A 6,256-nucleotide genomic window follows, 5' to 3' on the forward strand; every position below is an offset into this window, starting at 1 on the left:
AATTGAAATATAATTCAAACAATAAAAAAAATAAAAGAAAAAGTGATCGATCGGACATCATCAACTCTCATTTTCATATGATTGAGTTGTGCATAACTATTCTGTGAAAAATGTGCGCTATGCGAAATTTTGAAATGTCATAATTTTCTCATATTTTACATCCGATTTTGTTGAAATCTTCAGAATTATGCTTGTTGGATATTTCTATTGATTCAAATTAACATTCTTTTCTGGGGTGGACTTGACCTTTAAACATTGAACTATGGTCGAGGTGCAGCGGCGTACCCAGGATTTTCCAAAAGAGGAGCAAATTTTTTGGAGGATATTTCGTGCGCGAAAAGAATTGACAAGCAAAAAAAGGAAAGGTCTTCAACCACAAATAAAGGATTTCGTACCACAAAAAATTGACAAGCCAAAAAAAAAGAAAAATAAGGTCTTTAAGTTCAAAAGAGGGTCCACACGTCTGTTTTCATTGCATTTTTACATTCCAAATTATTAATTTTGCTTCTCAAAAGGGGGGCATGTCCCCTGGATCAGTTATGACTCGTCAGGGGGGGGGGCACCTGTCCCCTGGATCAGTTGTGACTCGTCAGGGGGGGGGGCATATCCCCTGGATCAGTTGTGACTCGTCAGGGGGACAGGGGCATGTCCCCTGGATCAGTTGTGACTCATCAGGGGGCAGTCTGCCCCCTTAGGTATACGCTAGTGGCGAGGTGCAAAAAAAAAAACAGGGACAATGATTTACAAGTCATTATATAAGCACTGATTTTCAAGTCATAAGCACAAGGAGGTGAAATTGAGAACGGTGCGAAGAGAAAAAATGCAATGAAAGAAAGAAATTAGTATAAAGAAAGAAAAAAAATGGAGAAGGGATGGGGGCTGCATGGGATTGCGTCGTTGGGAATTTCTTTAGTCTGACAAACTTTATTGCATTTTTTTTTTCGTTTCTAACTTGACAAACAAGCCATGTACACGCCCCTCATTATAAAAGGGAGAAATATCCGGATATTGTCAATCGGACTGTTATGAGAGAAAAGCAAAAAAAAAAAAATGTTGTGATATCGGCATCATAATTGATAGTGCATTGAAATAATGTTATTTCTTCGTTAAAAAAATAACACACTTTCTTGTGAATAGGAACATGGCTTACCGCTCCCCCAACCTCACCTTCGCAGAGGGTGGACAAAATTATACTGAGCAAGTAGTTGACCTTCCTGTAAAATATCCTATATCCTATATTAAACGTGTAATTTTTGTTTGTCAACGAAACATAGCACGAATCTCTTGTAATGAAAAAATCTCTGAGCTGACTTTATAATTTTATAAATTACAACATATTTTATTAATTGAGAAAGAGCAGAGGTCAAAAATACAGTATATAATTGAGGGATCCAGGCTGGGGGCACCCCAGGAATATTTTGAAATTTGCTCATGGACTTACATTTTTTATTTATTTACTTTAATGCATTTTTTAATCTATTAATTAATTCATTCATTTATCATGTATTCTGTTTCATTTACCCAAGGTAAGAGAGTCTTGCACAAGAGAGCTAAATGTTCGAAAATGGCCATTATGGGCCCGTCTGTTTGCTATTTCCACCACTTTTTATTTCTTTCTTCACAACGTTAATTTTGTATAAGAATCTTCTACTATAATTGGCGTGCTTGCCTGACACACTTTCATTCCAATTTGATATTGACCGAACATTGCCATAAACATTACCGATAAATCGTTCTTGTACCATGATTGTTAAGAAAAAAAAGAAGATGTTCACCTATACCCTGGCAAAATGGCATTTAATGCATGCTTAGTTTCAAGTTTCCAATTTGCACCTTTCTAATGAGTCTAAGTAGAAACACAAGTAAAGAACTATATAGCTCTTGAGGCCTGTTCAGAAATAATATGTTGGATACAGGGGCAGCCTTCGCTGATGGGGGGGGGGGGGGGGGCGAATTTTGTCAGCCCAAAATTTTCCTTGATCGGCCTCTCGAAGTTGATTTGTTTATGTTTATTTGAAGGGGTAGTCCTAACAGTGCATCTCTTAGCTTTATTTTAATAAATCATCATAAACATAATCTCATAAGCCTTAGTTCGTGCGCAAAGTGCGAACTAATTTTTTTTTTAAATGTATTTTGTCCCAAAACTTGAACATTCTGGGCAATGTTTGTGAGCCTGAACGTCATGTAACTGATTAATATTACTGCGTATAGCGTGAACAGAAATTATAATACGTTTTGATCTGATCGAAAAGGGACCACCTGTCAAAAACTATACTTGCAGTTGGCCATGAATGCGTTGCATATTTCAACAATCAAATAGTGCATGCAAGCGCGAGCTGATTTTTTTTACATTTCTACCTAAAGAAGGGAAAATCTAAGCTCTTTTTGTCAATTTGTGAACATGATAGGTATATCACTGAACAATTGATGCGTGAGAAAAGCGTGAGCGTAAAAAATCGAGATTTAGCCTAAAACGGGACACATTTTTCATGTTTTGTAAATCATGAAAAGGATGAATAATTGGGAATCTTTCTACATGAATAATGCGAGCGCGCCAAACGCGAGCAGAAAACTTTTGGAAATCTGAAATGAAAATAAGGGTCCATCTAAGCTCTGTGTTTCAAGTACTTTGGTGGAAAATTGCTAGGTGGATATTGATCGCACTTAATAAAAAGCTGATATTTTGTTTTATTTTCAAAGTCGTCCACTCATCTTATTTTATTCTTTCGCCTCCTTTTATTTCTTTTTCTTCTCTCTTTTCCCCCTTATTTTTCAACTTTCTTTCTTTCAACCTTTTTCTTCAGTTTTTTTTTGCTCCGCCAAGGGGGGCAAGCACCTCGCCCCCCTTCCTGGATCCGCCTATGTAAATATTCAAAGTAAAAATGTTCTGTAATGAAGACAGGATCATTCAGAATTGTGCTAAAAGATGTACATGCATAGGCAAGGCATGCAGATCCATGGGGTCGAAGCGGCCGCGGGCAACCCCCTACCTCTGTTGGCGGCGGAAAAGGAGGTAAAAGAGAAAAGAACGAGGAATGAAAAAAGGAGTAAGGGAAGAAAATGATAATAGAAGGAAGAAAGTGTAATAAAACTGGGGAGGGGATGATAAGAAAATAAAGAAGGAAATCAGGCCATAATGTAAAAAAAAAAAACGTTTAAAGACGTTGCTTACACTTCGCGCTCGCATTGACTTGAGCGGGATAATAATATGTTCAACATGTTTAAGAGGATATCAACTGCCCTAAAATATTAATTTTCAAGTCTAGTCAATATGCACAAATTATTCTCGCCACTCGAATATTAATTATCTTCTTTTTATTCAGCGATACACATTCTCTTCATGATTACAAGAAAAGTTCTAAATTCATATTGCAAAAATATTAGCTCGCGCTTTGCGTTCACAAATTTAGTAAGTAAGTGCGATCAATATCCGCTTCACATTATTTTTCTAAAGTGGTTGAAGGTAGCTGAAGGTTGAAAGGTAATCTGAAAAATAAAAATATTGCACTAACTTTTTTTGTGAGAATGAAATTAAGCAAGCGAAGCGAGAATGCCGATGGTACTGAATAAAAATATAGCACCGCAGAATAGAAAAAAGGAGCTCGAGTTAGAATCTGTTATAACAATGGCAATATATACAAAACATACACAACACAATATATTTAAATTTCATTTTTCATAATAACATATTTTATGAATTTCCATATACATCTGTTCACACTAAAATTACACTACTGTACGAAAAAAACAACACCTAGAACAAACTATGAATAACCCATTTTCCCCCCTTTCAAATAAATTGAGATCCATTTACGCACATGCACACGCCTTACTCCCCCTTTCCCCATTTTCTTTCTCCTGCTCCTTCAATACCCTCCAGGAATTGCTCAGGGTTCGGGGAGGGGGGGGGGGTGTCGATCTCCCTTTGATCATCATACTTTTTAATGAATCATAATGGCAATCTAATGGTAGCATCTAAACTCGCTCGTCGCGCTTGCATAAACTTATGCAGTCCTTGTGAGCATAGCTCACCCCCCCCCTCCTGGTGACTTGGAACCCCCTCCCCATTGAAGAGAAAAGAATGATAAAGAGATATGTATCACGTCAAAATCTATCACAAAGTTAGATTTTTGTATTGAAGGGTGATAAAAAAATTGCTCGCCTGCAGCTTTTCTAGTAATAATTTTATCCTTTATGCAATTCTGTCCCCCCTTGAAATTTTAGACTGGTAGTGCTACTGACCACCCCCTCAAAAAAAGTAATGATAATAATAATAATAAATTACAAGTAAAAATAGGCCTAAATGTAACAAAAAAAACTTTCAGGGACCAAACTTAATTGTGTCAGTTATCCAATCTCCTCCAACCCCGTAAAGACCGACCCTGGACACCCATGTTATTTTACATATATACACCGCGATGAAAGCGAAAATTGGGGGGGGGGGGGCGTGCCCCCAAATTCTTTGGCTAGGATTTAACATTATCTAGGATATGTTAATGCTTGTATGGTATCTCCGCGAAACCTCTTCGAAATTCAGCAGGGTTTTACGATCGTTATTACATTAAAAATTAGCAAGCTGATTTAGACTTCGTGGCACATACATGTACGGCATCACATTTTTTCCTCCCGTTCGTTTTTTTTTGTAATCCTCGATCGTCAACCTGGGCGTGTTCTTATATGCCTAATTCCACTTTTCCTTAATCCCTTCTCTTCCTTTTTTAAAATTCAGCTTTATCGCTATCTCATAGGCGGATCCAGGGGGCGAAGTTCCCGGGTCCCCGTAGTGGCGGAGCAAAAAAAAAAGGAAAGTAAAAAAAAAAAGGAAAAGGGAAAAGAGAGGAGAAAATGGGGAAGAAGACAAGTGAATAAAACAAGGCGAGCTGTCATTATTGTTTGATTTATAAATTGATTTTTATTATGTGCAGCCATAGTCCGTTTTATGGTCCAAGTATCAATGCAGCTCCCGCTACGCGCTCGCATTATTTGTCAAGTACCCTAGTCTTCGTATATTCAATGAATTCTCAAAAATATTCATATTCAGGTCTGATTGTCAAAACCTATCACATGATTGTCAAAAGACAATTAAAATAAAATCGGTTCGTGATTTGCTCTCGCATTAATTGTTAAAGATTATATCAACCAATGTCTTAAATACAATGCTTACAATATCCAGTTGTCAGAACTTGATATTAACAAATTTCTCGCTTTCATCGGGCTTATTAGTTATTAGAGTAACAAATAAGGTAAGAACATTTTCATGAATTGCTAATTACTATATTGTATTTTTTCAGAATAGAATGTCGACAAGTTTCATCTCGCGCTTTAATAGGTAGATAATTACCATTTTCATTATGATGACAAAATGTCCTTAGAATATCCCCGTGCTAGGTCAAAATAATTTTACAAAAATATCAGCTCGCGCTCACAGGCTCGAATCATTTTATTAAATGCAATCCACATCCAATTTTCATTTTTAGTGATTGAAATAGTGCTTATATTAATTGAGATTATAATATAAACAATATTCTGCTCGCACTTCACGCACGAATTACAAAACATGAATAGTGTCCAGTCCCGTTTTTAGCTCTAAATCTCAAAATTTTCCCCATCTCGCTTCGCGCTCGTATTTTTTTAGTGTTTAGTAGTTCAGGATTACAAAAATTGCTTAGAATATCAATTTTCTTGGTTGGAATTTCAAAAGCTCAGCTCGCACTTCGTGCTCACATTATTCGATTGTTGAAATAGGCCAACAAGAATGTATCGTCTTCATGAAAACTACAAGCAGGTCCCTTGTTTATCAGGCCAGGGGCCCGTTGCAGAAAGAGTTGCAATCAATCGCAACTCTAAAAATCATGCGCAAGTCCCAAATGCGCGTTGTTGATTGGTCGAAAATCAAATTGCGCGTGATTTTTGTTGAGTTGCGATTGATTGCAACTCTTTCTGTAACGGGCCCCAGAACAGTGGCTTACCTAGGATTTTCCCAGGGGGGGGGGGGCAAATTCGTCCGCCCAAAAATTTGACGAGCAAAAAAAAGGACTTCAAACACAAATAAAGGAATTTGTACCAGAAAAAAAAATTGACAAGCATAAAAGAAAGAAGAAAAAAAAGGTCTTCAAGTTCACAGGAACAGGCCACTTGCGGGGGGGGGGGATACGTTCCTTGCATGGGTTGTGACTCGTCAGGGGGGGGGGGGCAGTCTGCCCCCCTCTTGGCCTCTGCCCCGGCCCCCCGTAGGTATACGCTAATGGGCCAAACA

Source organism: Lytechinus pictus, chromosome 10, assembly GCF_037042905.1.
Source record: "Lytechinus pictus isolate F3 Inbred chromosome 10, Lp3.0, whole genome shotgun sequence".
Taxonomy (NCBI): Eukaryota; Metazoa; Echinodermata; class Echinoidea; order Temnopleuroida; family Toxopneustidae; genus Lytechinus; species Lytechinus pictus.